Genomic DNA, 15,087 nt, shown 5'->3' with positions numbered 1-15,087 from the left:
GATTCCCCCCCCCTTTTTTAATTTTGGCTTGCTAATCGTTTTACTGATTGCATTTCAATTGATGCCCCATCGCCAGTCCCTGTTGAACATTTCAAGGGAACTTCCCCATTTTAAGCAGCTGTAATAAACAGGCCGCCCTCGCAGAAGTGCTCCTGCTGACCCACGCCTGTCTATTTTTCCTCATCTCTTCTTGTGATTTTGAAAGTTGAGTTGCACTCATCCGATTTCCCCCCTCCCCGCCCCAGCTCCTCTCTCTCTGGACTGAGACTTGTCGCCTCTGGCAGGCTGCTGGTGGAATTACATCAGAAACCCTGAATGTTTTACACTGTGCAACAGCCAGTGTTTTCTTCAACCTCGGATCCATAAAAGGCTTTCCGTAGAACGGGGGGGGGGGGGGGGGGAGGGTGCGGGGAGAGTGGGTTATATCATATTAGTCCAAGGAAATTTAAAGGGCACTGCCTTGATGGAAAAGTAATTAACAAACTTTTTATAGTTTGGAGAGAGAGAGGCGAGGCATTGCCACGAGTCATTTTTATCATGATGACACACACAAGTGATGCGGCGATGTGTTGGACCATGATTTATGACAGTCTGTTGAGGGTTTGAAAAAAGGTTTGAGGGTTGAACGTCTCATCCGGGCGAGACGTTCAACGGAGGTCCGGTCTACTCTCTCTCAGGTGGATGTAAAAGATCCCAGGGCACTGTTTCAAAGAAGAGCATTGGAGTTATCCCCAGTGTCCTGGCCAATATTTATCCCTCAATGGACATCACTAAAAACAGATTATCTGGTCATTATCACATTGTGTGTGGGAGCTTGCTGTGCGCAAATTGGCTGCCACGTTTCCTACATTACAACAGTGACTACACTTCCAAAAGTACTTAATTGGCTGTAAACCGCTCTGGGGTGTCCGGTGGTCGTGAAAGACGCTATATAAATGCAAGTCTTTTTCTTTTGAAATAAAACGCTTCTTCCTAAAGGAGGTTGCCCCTTGGACAGAATTGTAGGATATCACCCAAACAGCAATCCTGCTCCCCCTACCCTGTACATCTTCAGGTGTTCATAGACATCTTTGTAGTTTTGGGGCAACTTTGTCGTTTTTGGCCCCTACAGCACGAGTGCTCAGCCTGGGGGGGGGGGGACCAGGTTAATGGGGGCGCAGTTTACTGCCATCCCCACCTCGCTCCTGCACAGTCATTCTTGCCTTGAGCAATTTCTCATGTGGCGATTAGCACCCCAACATTGCACTCTCCAACTCTTCAGCAGTCCCCCAGAGGTGGGGGGTTTTCAGCCCCCAAGCCCTTTGACAAAAAAAAATAAGCTTGATAATTTTCTCCCCTGTTGCAAGAGATCATACAAGAACAAATCTGTTTCCCTCTTATTCTTGACTAATTTTAATTCGGCAATGATCCTGAAACTTGGGAGTCAGAATATCGGAACATTCCGGAGGCTTTTCCCAACAGCAGACGTGTTACGGTGAGAGCCCAGTAGGTTCGAGGAATGATAATTGATCAAAGTAACTGGTGCAACATTTCATTGCCCTTCAGTGAGTTGCTTTAATTTGAGTTCTAACTCACAAGACAAGCAAATTAACAAAACATTGAGGTAAATTAATAGACAGCTGACAAAGACACAGCTCATTGGAAATATTCACGGCACAATATTTCATGTCATGTAACAAAACAGCTCCATATATTATTGTAAATCTATTGGTGTTTTTTTCTCTGAAGATGCTGATTGCTTATTAGGGTGTACTCTCACAGGCACGGAGTACTCTCCGCTCCCTTATCCAAATGACCATTATTTAAGTTGCAGATATTTGACTGCTGGATCAATCTGATCTTACCCTCACCTCCGCCCCTCTTCCCACCATTGGTGGCCGGGCCAGCCGCTGCTTTGTACCCATTCTCTGGACCTCCACCCCAAAGCCCCTCCACCCCCCTCTCTCTCTCTCTCCTTTAAAAGCCTCTCAGAGCTGTCTTTTCAACTAGGCTTACTAGGACCTCCCTCATAGTCTCTCTTTCGCACAGCTTGTTTACCTGCCTATTTTCATTGGTGCAATTCCATGGCACTTCTTGTGTTGCATTAAGTGCAAATTGTTGTTATTGTTGATGTCCACATGCACATTTCCCTAGGAGTCCCTGATAGCAACCAGGAGTGGGACGTTTCCAGATTTTCTCATTCACCCAGGGACGCTAAGGCCACTGGTAGCACCTTTATCACCATTCTAGCTGATATCGCCGAACTTAGGTCAGACTAGGGATCAGACTTGGTTTGAATGGCTCAGCAACTCACTGAATAAACTCAGGGGAGCGGCTCCAGCCTTTTTTTATAAATCTCCTTATCTACACCCCCATGATTCCTCAACATTCCAGGATAGAAATTCTAATCTCTGAAGATAATGTACAAAGGTTCAATGCACTCGTACTGCATTCCTGTGCATTATTGTTACACAGGCACTAACCCAGTTAAAGAAACAGGCCAACATCTGGAGGACAGCAGCATGGACAGGAATTTAGTATGAGCACGCCAAGCATTAGTACAGGAATTTAGGCGATTGGAAGATCCACCCCACCACCCCCACCCTGTGATATTCACACTTTTAGCTCACATCCCTGAATCCAGCCCCAACGCTGCATATTTCAGCATGCATCTCCTCCAATCTTATTTCCTAAGAAATGACCGGTGTGACATCTTCGTCTGCTCTGACCAGACCTTCACATCTGGCCTCAGACCCATGCCAGTTATCTACACTGGAAGGCCAGCTGTCAGCTTCCAATCTATCGAGCTGAATTAATAATCCACTCTCCCACTCTGCGTCTGCTGCCACCTGGTCTGACATCGGTAGTGGGGAAAATGCTAGAGTCCATTATAAAAGATGTAATAGCAGAGCACTTGGAAAACAGTGACAGGATCGGACAAAGTCAACATGGATTTACAAAAGGTAAATCATGCTTGACTAATCTACTGGAATTTTTTGAGGATGTAACTGGTAGAATAGATAAGGGAGAACCAGTGGATGTGGTGTATTTGGACTTTCAGAAGGCTTTCGATAAGGTCCCACATAAGAGATTAGTGTATAAAGTTAAGGCACATGGGATTGGGGGCAAGGTACTGACTTGGATAGAGAACTGGTTGGCAGACAGGAAGCAAAGAGTTGGAATAAATGGGTCTTTTTCCGAGTGGCAGGCAGTGACTAGTGGGTTACCGCAGGGATCAGTCCTAGGACCCCAGCTATTCACAATATATATTAATGATCTAGACGAGGGAACTAGATGTAATATCTCCAAGTTTGCAGACAACACAAAGCTGGGTGGGCGTGTGTGCTGTGAGGAGGATGCCGAGAAACTCCAGTATGATTTGGACAGGTTGGGTGATTGGGCAGATGCATGACAGATGCAGTATAATGTGAATAAATGCGAGGTTATCCACTTTGGTGGTAAAAACAGGAAGGCAGATTATTATCTGAACGGCAATAGATTGGGAGAAGGGGAAGTGCAATGAGACCTGGGTGTTCTTGTGCACCAGTCACTGAAGGTAAGCATGCAGGTGCAGCAGACGGTTAAGAAGGCAAATGGTATGTTGGCCTTCGTAGCGAGAGGGTTTGAGTACAGGAACAAGGATGTCTTGCTGCAGTTGTACAGGGCCTTGGTGAGACCACACCTTGAGTATTGTGTGCAGTTTTGGTCGCCTTATCTGAGGAAGGATGTTCTTGCCATGGAGGGAGTGCAGCGAAGATTCACCAGACTGATACCTGGGCTGGCAGGAATGACGTATGAGGAGAGATTAGGTCGATTGGGCTTATACTTGCTTGAGTTTAGAAGAATGAGAGGGGATTTCATTGAAACTTATAAAATTCTAACAGGACTAAACAGACTAGATGCAGGAAGGATGTTCCTGATGGCGGGGGAGTCCAGAACCAGGGGTCACAGTCTAAAGATAAGGGGTAAGCCATTTAGGACAGAGATGAGGAGGAATTTCTTTACCCAGAGAGTGGTGAACCTGTGGAATTCTCTACCACAGAAGGCAGTTGAGGCCAATTCATTAAATATATTCAAAAAGGTGTTAGATATATTTCTTAAGGCTAAAGGGATCAAGGGATATGGGGAGAAGGCAGGGACAGGGTACTGAATTTGGATGATCAGCCATGATCTCATTGAATGGCGGAGTAGGCTCGAGGGGCCGAATGGCCTACTCCTGCTCCTATCTTCTATGTTTGTTACAATGCCAGCTACTGTCTACCCTTCCTGCTCCCCTTATGTATGTAGCGTAGTGGTTATGTTACTGGACTAGTAATCCTAGTAGGCCTGGACTAATGATCCGGAGACGTGAGTTCGAATCCCACCACGGCAGTTGGGGGATTTAATTTAAAAAGCTAGTATCATTAATGGTGACCAATGACCATGAAACTACTGGATTGTCGTAAAACCCATCTGGTTCACGAAGGAAACCTGCTGTCTTTACCTGGTCTGACTGCAGACCCACAACAATGTGGTTGACTCTTAACTGCCCGTCTGAAATGGCCGAGCGAGCCACTCAGTTGTCAAGAAGGTGGCTCACCACCACCTTCTCCAGGGCAATTAGGGATGGGCAATAAATGCTGGCCTTGCCAGCGACGCCCACATCCCATGAATGAATAAAAAAATATCTGCTACAGCACCACATTCTTAACTATCTTCAATACCTGGAATACAATAAGAAAAACTGGAGCAGAAAAGTAATGTATAAAATAAAAGAAATCATCAGATTTCTTTCTCTGGACAGCATTCCCTTAGACAAAGGAAGAGGAGGGAAGCCTGAGCAGTGTAGTGAAACAAAGGCAAGAGTTGCGGAGAGAATAAAGGAGGTTATAGTAATAGTAATCTCAGTAGTGAGATTCGTGATTAGTTTCTTTGTGTGGTATAGATAAAACGAATAGAGCACTAGAGCTTACTTGGCCTAAGGGTTGTAGATATACAGAAGAGACTGAGATGGACTAATGCAGAGAGCAGGAGAGGTGCTGATGCCAATTGTGCACGAGGGAACAAGTGATGCAGCGAGAGAGGAGTCAGAGATGCTCAAATGTGAGTGTAGGCGTATTGCCTGGGAATTTAAAGATAAGGGCTAGAGAGTTGTATTTTCAGGGTTATTGCTGATCTCTAATAGAAATAATAAGTTTATGAGTAGAATAAATGCTTGAAGGAGAAAAAATTGCAGGGCTACGGGGAGAGAGCGGGGGGAGGGGGACTAACTGGATTGCTCTTCGAAACAGCCGGCGCAGACTCAATGGGCCGAATGGCTTTGTTCTGTGCTGTACTATTCTATGAATCATTGGCGTATATGGGTAGCTGGCTAGTTTGGTAGATTAAGTTCCGTTAGTCTCAATTATTTCTAAAACTGTTTTGGAGAAATCCTAGTTGGTATAGAAGAGATAGATGGCATTTAAATAGGGTATTCACTAAGAAGCAACAGAAATCAGGAACAGTAAATGTGGAACAATACTCACTTCTTGACAATGTGTTATGAACATCACTAGGGGGTAACTCACATTTTGATTTGGTTCAGAACCAGGGGTCACAGTCTAAGGATAAGGGGTAAGCCATTTAGGACAGAGATGAGGAGGAATTTCTTCACCCAGAGAGTGGTGAACCTGTGGAATTCTCTACCACAGAAGGCAGTAGAGGCCAATTCATTAAATATATTCAAGAAGGAGTTGGATATATTTCTTAAGGCTAAAGGGATCAAGGGATATGGGGAGAAAGCAGGGACAGGGTACTGAGTTTGGATGATCAGCCATGATCGCATTGAATGGCGGAGCAGGCTCGAGGGGCCGAATGGCCTACTCCTGCTCCTATCTTCTATGTATGTTTCTATGTCTATGTTTCTGTGTTTCTTACAAGTAAACAAGACAGCGTCCAAAATGTAGAACTAGTAGAATCTGTAGGGGTGACGAACCAAATGATATGATTCTACAGTATTTGAGATGACTCGTCAGTCAGTGGCACTGAGGACCGGGACAGAAATACACGGTTGCAGAAAGGCAAACTTCAAAGGAGCGAATGAAAAGAAATTGAGTGAGGCGTATTGCTGAGGGATAGTTAGGCTGAGGAAAACCAGAAAACTTTTAAAACGATATGGAAGATATGCAATATTTTGCACATTTAATTTTATACTTTTGTATAGTTTAAGGAATTAAACAAGCAATTTCCAAAATGGATGAATATTAATTGAATATGAATAACAATTAAAGTGGAATTCAGAAAGAGAAAACACAATCCATACAAAGCTTACAGAGGGAAAAAGGGGAAAGGTTTTGGAGGAATATAAGAAAATGCCAAGACAGGTTGAAAAGGTACTAGGGTGCTACCAACTGAGCTCAGTGGGTAGCACCCTCACCTCTGAGTCAGAAGGTTGTGGGTTCAAGTCCCACTCCAGAGACTTGGGCACAAAAATCTAGGCTGACACTCCAGTGCAGTGCTGAGGGAGTGCTGCACTGTTGGAGGTGCTGTCTTTCAGATGAGATGTTAAACCGAGGCCCCGTCTGCTCTCTCAGGTGGACATAAAAGATCCCACGGCACTAAGAAGAGCAGGGGAGTTATCCCCGGTGTCCTGGCCAATATTTACCCCTCAAAGAAACATCACTAAAACAACAGATTATCTGGTCATTATCACATTGCTGTTTGTGGGAGCTTGCTGTGCGCAAATTGGCTGCTGCGTTTCCTACATTACAACAGTGACCACACTTCAAAAAGTACTTCATTGGCTGTAAAGCGCTTTGGGATGTCCGGTGATCAGTGAAAGGCGCTATATAAATGCAAGTCTTTCTTTTTTACAAAGAGGGGCCTTGAGGTGAAGATAGCAAAGGAGGTTACCGTAAAAATAAAGGGCAGAATTTTCATTGGGCCGTGGAGGCGGGATTGGAGGTGTGTGGGGGGTTTAAAATCCCAAAATCGGGGGTCCCGACACCATCCCGCCCCCAACCCGCCTCCATGCCAGTTTCAAAGGAGGCAGGTACCCGCCCCGCACTGGGACCCGTCTCCCCGAGGCGGGAAGGGGATTAGTGCCAATTAACTGCCTGTTAACAGGTAGTTAACAGGCAGTTTTTAGCCTAATCCCTATTTTCATTGTTGAAATGTGGGATTCCCGACGGCTCCAAACCACGGCAAGTTAGCAAGGCGGGCCGTCGGGATGAAGGGCTTGGAGGGATCGAGATGTCCGGTGTTCAGGTGAGCGATAGGTGCATGAGTGCAGAGGTAAGTGTGTTTGGTCTGTGTAAAGTGTTTAAAGAAGTTCTACTAACCTTTACTTACCTTTACAGCCTTCCTTCCTTCAGGTCTCGGGAGTCCCTCATCTCACCAGCACAAAAAGCAGAATGGTCACCAGCTGTCAAAATCTGCAGCCTCTGCTTTCTGTTCCGGGGAGATCTCTAAATCATCCTGAGAGGAAGGAATTAACCTGGAGTACAGACTGTCAGTGTTTGACAGCTTCAAACAGCTGTGAAACGCTGATATTTCACCTGTCAAAAGGTCTTGACAGATGAAATTTCAATCTGTGACGTCACCTGTTGCCGGGTGGCCCTTAATTGGCCTGCTGAGCCCGCTGGGCAGACTCAACAAGGTCAATCAAGTCAAAATCGCGTGGGTTGGCTAGAACTCAATGGAGGCGGGGCTACAACCGCAAAAGTTGTAGTCCCGCCTCCTACCCAACTCCTCAATGAAAATCCTGCCCAAATTATTTTTCCGTTTCATAAAGGTAAAAGAAGAAGTTAGAATCTGAATGAAAATAGTCTGCTGGACCAAACGATTTAATCCTAGGGTGTTGGAGAAACCCAGGGAGGCAATTATGGGCATTGGCTACAATCATGAAAGAATCATTTTGTACTGGTGGGTTCCACAATATCTGAAGGAAACAAGCATACCCATATTTACAAAGAGAGACAGGTCTGACCCAAGCAACCTACAGAGCCTTAGATCAACAGTGGATAAAAGAATGGAAACCATTCTGAGGAAAAGACTGGAGGCGTGCTTGTGGTTTAGGAAGAAGAAGCCAGCATGGATTTAGAAAAATCTCCTGACTTCTTCGACGATATTACAAATAAAGTAGAGTGGAGCTCCCTCTGATCTCGTTTGTTTGAAACTCTGAAACCCTCGACAAGGTCCCACTTCAAAAACTTCCAAAAAGGTACGGGACCACAGGGTAGAACATGGGACTGGAGAAGAATTTGGATAAAAATAGGAAACAGATTACGCATGAGAGATTCAAGGGGTAAGTGCTGGACGAAGTAGCAAAGGAGTCAGTGCTTGGGCCCCTGTTCTTTCTTAGATACTTACATTGCCTGCATGTTGGTGCCCTCCAACACTGACCCTGGCCAGGGCATTGCCCACCTGCTCCATGCACCTGGCATGGTCACTTGCCCATGGAAGGGGTTGCCCAGGTACCCCGCCCGACTGCCACCACTCCGAAAAGCCCCTGAGCAAGAGGGCCAATCCACAAAATGCCTTTTTCTAAAAAAAATGTTGCCATCTTTGGAGGTAGAGGCCCTTTGCCAGGCCTGGTTTCCACTGTTGGGGTGCACTTGTGGAGGCCAATATGCCTCATCGTTGTCGCCATGCCAGCCACCATTGATACACCAGGACTCCATCCTGTGACAGGAACGTGAACACCTGACTCAGGGTGTCCTCACCCCTGGTCCCACCTTCAGCCCGTCATTTGCCATGTGAGGGGTGGGCGGCAGTTCTGTCCCTTACAAGTCAAAGTGGAAACTGGCAGAAATGACGGAGACTCGTCGTAACCGCTCTATCTCGTTTCCTTGGGAGTTCCGCCATAGTTATAGCAGGATAATGATAGAACCTCCAGGGAATTTTGGGGCCAAGAAGCTTAAAGTAGGAACAGAAACAAAAAATGCTGGAAATACACAGCAGGCAAAAGAGAAAGGACAGGTCGACATTTTTGAGCAGGCAATTATTTGAATAGAATTAGAAAAATTCCAATGGAGCAAGCTAGACTCTAGGGCCAAATTTGGGCCTTCATAAGGTCCGTAAGGGAAATTTCAATGAGGGGGGCTGGATCTAGTGAAAGATCTGCTCACCAACACCCCTACTGGAATTTAAAAAGGATACTTTGGTGGGCACAGAACCATGATGAAACTGGGTTCTGCCCCACATTCCTTGGCCCTTCCAGGTGGAAATTTTCTTTTCCAGCTTCCCTGAATCCAGGAATTTCAGGAGCCAGTAATCAAACTGGGCAACCCTGATCGGCATGAGTTTGCAATACACTAGGGAGTGCGTTTACCATGGAGCCATTTTGGAAACTTATTTAAAGCTTCTCATAGAAACACTGATAGAGTGCTCTCGAACGTCCAGTGCTTGGTGTGTGAATCAAATATTCACTAGACAATATTGCTGCAAGTGCATACACATTCCTGAAACGTGGATTACTTTTATTTAGTTTGAGTTTTTCATTTTTGAAAGTTGGCTTCCCTCTGTAAGCCTCCCAGAAGGAATAGACAGGTTGGAGCAGTTATCCAGGATCACTGTTAATGACCTCAGATATAATGTTTAATTATTCTTGCATTCGTGCCTGGATTGTTAAGAGTTGAGTTCTTTCTTCTTTATTGGTTCAGCCTACCAATGTAGAGAAGGCTATTCAAACTCTTCTGATAATAAACTTCAAGTCATGTTTTTAACAGCCTCCCTGAGGCTCCAATGTTATGAAAGTCAATTTGAATAGTTAGGCAGAATTATATTTTTCCATATCAAAGCTTTCAAAAGTGATGATTAGTGGTGAAAATGTAAAACTTATTTAACATAGTTTCTCACTTTAAAATTGTTCATTTCAGAATAATTTCTACCTTGATAGAATTTCCCCACATTACTGCTTGTTTCCCCTATTCCCCCCTTCCCATTATTACTTGCTTACTTTCACACTTCCTCCTTGACTTCTTCATTCCAAGGAATGCCCTTAGTACTATGAAGTACAGTAGACACGCTATGATATTTTCATTTAGAAATATTGCTTTGTGCGCTTTATTCATTGTGTTTCTTTTCCCTTACGGCCGTGTGCCATTTCATGATTGAGAGGATTTGAAATATAATTCCAGCCTTTGTGAGTGTCACTCATTTTGCCTGCAGGTAGGTGTGGGAAAGCATCAATGGGTGGCCTGCTCTTCAATTTTCCCTTTCCATTCACTGAGGAGGGATTCCTGGCCTCTACTCAGTACCTTCCAAAATAGTGCAGCCACAAACCTTAGCACTCTGTTACAAAGTGTAGAAGCGCCAGTATCCACCAATGTTCAGGCGAAGGGAGGGAATGCGTAAGGGGACGAGTGTAAATGAAACAGAGAGTTTGCGGAGGGGAGGTTGTAGGGCAGGAGGAGGTTCCAGAGATAGCAAGCAGCTAGGGCGATCAAGGGATTTAAACACGAGGATGAGAATTTTAAAATGGAGCCATTGGGGGACGGGGAGCCAATGTGTCAGTCACACGCCAAGTACCTGATCTGTCATCTTGTGCCTAAAAGCATAAACGTAGTTAAAAGTGGCAAGCTGCATCTGTCACATGGAATGTAGGGAATGGTCAAGTGGGATTAATGTATTCTCTCTCTCTCTCTGGCCGCACTTTTGCTGGCCTCGGTGGGTCCGTGGTGGGCCAATGGCGGGTCTCGACCCCGCTGCTGGCTCCATCCCGCTGTGTAAAATGATTTTCCCTTGATAGGGCTTGTTAAGCCCGCCTAGCGCGTTTCCCAGCCAATTAGAGGAAAGAGGTCTGGTGACATCATTTGATGACGCCTCATCAGCCGGTTTCCTTAAAGGAACCATGTCCAAATTTATTTTGACATTTGTGCTGTCAGTGTTCTACAGCATTGAGGTGCTACAAGCACTGCACAAAGGCACAGGGCTGGACCCAGGCTCTCCCATGACTCCCTCCTTATGCTTATGGAGGGAGTCACAGCACACAGGGAGGTCCTCTTCCCTTCTCATGGGCAGAAGAGACCACCCCAGGAGAGCAACACAGCCTGGTTGCACATTGCAGAGGAGGGCACAAGCAGGGATGTGGTCAGGAGGTCCTGGGTGCAGTGCCGTAAATGTTTCAACGATCTCACGAAAAACCACACTCAACCTCATCCTGCTGTGCCTCTCATCACATTCTCATCACTCTGCCTTCCCTACCCTACTTCTGCGCATTCTTACTCACACCAACTTACCTTGCACCTCCACCCAACCCTCCCTCTCTATCTACATTATCACATCCCCATCTCACTAGCCATCCCTCACACTCACCCTCATCCTAGTGCAATCATACCAACTAACAACACACAAGGGTAGGGACTTGGGTATTTTTTGCAATGTTCATGTAAAGTTTCTGTTAATGTGGTGTCAAACATTGAAACCTCTATTTTCAACACTTTGCGTTCTTGGACAGATTTGTGTGCACCTTTGGAAGTGGCTTAGTGAGCTGCAGTGAATGGTGAGACATAACGGTACCCCCCGCAATGGTGGTGAGTGTGAAAGGAATGGCTTGGGCATTGTAGGGATGCTTTATGGTGTTGGTGTGGGGTGGTGCCAACCTGGCGCATCATGTGGCAGCCAGGGTGTACAGCATCAAGTGAAGTAAATCTGGCCATGGTGAGGCCATCCCTGGTGTCCTGGGCAGCAACCTGCTCCGGTGCTGTTGCCCTGTGTCCTGTGCAGCATCAGTTGATTGCGGAGAAGGTTGGTGTTGTTGTTGGTGCTGCTGGTGTTGGGGCTGATCGTGGTCAGATTCTGAGGACCAAGGTGAGAGAGTGTAAATGCTGATAGAGTAGATAGTAGTTGACGTCGAGTTGACAGAAGCGATCTGTCAATGGTGAGAGAGGTTGCTGCAATGAGGTGACACTGGCTGCAGAGTTTGCGCCAAACAGTTGCAGCCTGCATAAAGCTCAATGTGTTTGAAAAGGAGAAAGCAACAGCCTCTGCACTTGGAAAGTGAACAGGTGTGAAGTGGGAGCTTTTGTACGACATTTCAAGCTGTCACTCATCAGCTGATTCAGTGGCCACTCAACTTCCGCCTCAGATTAACAGACGGGGTCCAAGATCAGCGTGGAACCTGTGGGCGAGCTGTTAAAGTCAAAAGGTAAGGTTAAATTCACTCCTAGGGGCTTGTCAGCAAGCCAATAATTGTTTAAATTAGGTGTCCCCCCCCCCCTCACCGCTGCCGGTCGGGTCTGCTCAGCGCTGGCAGACCCAACATTGGGAAAGGCAAGTGTGCGCAATTTGACAGCGGGTTCCCGACCTGCTGTCAATCAAATCAAATTTCACTGCTGACCCGCCACCGATCCCGTCCACTGAGCACCGGCAAAACTCCGGCCTAGTCTCTTTTTTCTGTCTTGCTCCTATCTTTCTATCTGATCAAAGCCAGAGCATCTCGAGCATGGCTTCTCTTCCCACCCCTGCACCATTACCTCAGGAGGATCAAAGGATCAAATCTTTTTCACCCAACCCCATCCTTATCTATAAACTTTTTTTTTGGTAAGTTATTTTCTTATTTCGCCCCATTTCCATTGTGTCTCTGTGCCATACAATGCCACGTCAAGTAACCTGCTCCAAGGCTTTCACCATTGCTGCTCAATAATTGGCATCTGCCACATGTAGAGGAAAAGGCTGGCCTGACTAATCCTATAGTTTCCCCCCCCTCCACCCCCTCCCCGCCTTCTTCCCTTAGCAGAAAGGCTGGGTTAAAGAACTCAATGCATAGGGAAACAAAGAAGCAAATCTTTTTATATTTCATAGCCGAACTACAGCTTAACTTGCTGTGATTAAAAAAAAACATTGCCTACATTTTAGCGATTTCCATTTTACCTTACTGTTTCAGTCAGGGTTGAAAGATTCTCAGTTGGAACAGTTACTTGGTTACGTTCTTCATGAGAAAAAGAAAAGACTTCTGAACAGAGCCACTTTCCTTCTGAATTTACAGCATTTGTTACATTTTCTATGCTAGTATTTGAAATACTATCATAGTGTGACAGCCCTAAAACATGCCCAATTCTGATGCGTATCACTGAGGGCTGCTGCACATAAACACATACTTCAAATTCCTTTTTTTGTAAAATATTTATTGTTTTCTCTCTTCCTCTGCAGTCCCCTCTCACCACATGCCATCACAGACTAAAAGGAAAAGCAGATGATGACTCCCCGACTGGTTTGAAAGTTGTTGTTTAACCAGCCACTATTCGGGGGAGGGAAATGTCAGCCTAGAGCAAGGTTCCCTCTGACTTACCTTCCCTGTCTCTAGAAAAGTGCCTGACTTCTAAATAGTAACTGCCCATGATGTTGCAGCTGAGAACAGTAGCTCGCCATGTGGGGAGATTTTGAACAACATTGGCTTTCTAGATCATCGTACCATCCACGTTCTTTATTATTTTTCCCTCACCAATTTTCTGTGTGGAAGGGAGCGGCACCAAGTTACTGAGGGACACAGACAGACTAAGCGAGTGGTCAAAACTATGGCAGATGGAGTTTTTTTTTAATTCGTTCATGGGATGTGGGCGTCGTTGGCAAGGCCAGCATTTATTGCCCATCCCTAATTGCCCTTGAGAAGGTGGTGGTGAGCCGCCTTCTTGAACCGCTGCAGTCCGTGTGGTGAAGGTACTCCCACAGTGCTGCTAGGGAGGGAGTTCCAGGATTTTGACCCAGCGACGATGAAGGATCGGCGATATACTTCTAAGTCAGGATGGTGTGTGGCTTGAAGGGGAACTTGGAGGTGGTGGTGTTCCCGTGCGCCTGCTGCAGATGGTGACAGGGGGGTGGGGGTTACAGGTACAGGAAACACTCCTGCTCCTCCTGGCCCACAAACAGTGCTGTAAAGGCACTTACCTTATGGATCCAGCCCTTCTTGCCTCCTTTTACCTGCCAGGCTTCCCAAGGCCTGGGAAGCCCGGCCGACTGTGGTTAATAATAGAATCACTGTTAAAATAGAGACACACAGCCCCCTTAAGAGTTTCAGCCACCCACCTGCCTCCTACGAGTGAAGGTCTGTGCTGGCATCCATAGAACTGCACGGTCCGTGCGTTTAAGAGAGGAAAGGATAGAGAAAATGTGTGTGTGTGTGAGGAGGGGAACAGAAGCCCAACTTTCTCCGGGGTCCGCACTCAAACAGCATTACGAGCTTCCAAGGTTGACTGTGACATTAATCTGGCAGTTAGCAACAAATTGATTGGTGGAACGCTTTAATAACTTGTAAAAAAAATCCCTGAGGAAAACATGGAGTGGCGCCAAAAGAGAAATGAAATGGCCAGTAAATATTTAGTGATCTGAAGAGTGAACTCAACGTTGCACTGTCAAAGTGAGCCACACTCATCAGTCAGAGATAACTGCAAGTCAGGCTTTGTATCATTCCACCTGAGTATTATTCATCACATCAGAAGAAAGAGAGTTACATTGGACAGTTGTGATCCAATTTCTAGGACAAAGCTAGGTATAACAACAATAATCAGCAATAAATATGCAAGCTCTCTCAGGAAGGCCATACTAATAATAGGTTTGGGAAGTGGAAACATTAGACTAGTGTAGTAGGGGGTGCTCATTTGATTTGTGGCTAAGGCACATTGCAGGCTCAATGTAACGGAAACTCTGCCCACCATCTAAATCATACTGTTAATCCGATGCTATCTTAGTTTGGATTGTGTGAGACCTCTTTTGTGAACCATCTCCCCATGTTTATGCTACTAAGTCTGTCTCTCATCCTTGCTGCAGAATCACGATACCCAGTTTTTGTGGGGATACTAAAGTGGTTAAACCTGTTGTCGCAGTTTCTTGGGTTCAACACTGGGTAACCTCTCGGGTTCAGCATCACCAGTCACTTCCATAAACGGACCCTGCATCCACTATGATCAGGAGTACACCCTTTTCTGCCCAATATCTAGATAAATGATAGCATGCCCCTGGGAATCATAACACTGAATCCTTACTCCACATACCAGCCACTGAAATATAGCACGTGCTGCCACATGAATTCTCCTCTGGTAAGAGAAGGTGGACCTGAATAAGCACTCTACTGAAATGAAGTGACGAATTAGGACCAATAGTTGATTTATTTACATAAAATACATGAATGAACAGTATACAGTTTGAACATAT

General features: G+C 45.8%; 1 protein-coding gene and 1 long non-coding RNA gene across 3 annotated transcripts in view; one reads left to right on the top strand and one right to left on the bottom strand.

Annotated features, from left to right (window-relative positions):
• pxdc1b (PX domain containing 1b) overlaps positions 1-15,087 on the top strand; it is a 63,568-nt gene that overhangs the window by 1,773 nt on the left and 46,708 nt on the right. The gene's annotated exons all lie outside the window — the stretch shown is intronic.
• The window catches only part of LOC147117851 (uncharacterized), a 68,968-nt gene that overhangs the window by 31,911 nt on the left and 21,970 nt on the right, over positions 1-15,087 (bottom strand). The gene's annotated exons all lie outside the window — the stretch shown is intronic.

Source organism: Somniosus microcephalus, chromosome 5, assembly GCF_052327205.1.
Source record: "Somniosus microcephalus isolate GS21.2 chromosome 5, FLI_Smic_1.0, whole genome shotgun sequence".
NCBI classification, from domain to species: Eukaryota; Metazoa; Chordata; class Chondrichthyes; order Squaliformes; family Somniosidae; genus Somniosus; species Somniosus microcephalus.
This window is presented reverse-complemented; position numbering and strand designations above follow the sequence as displayed.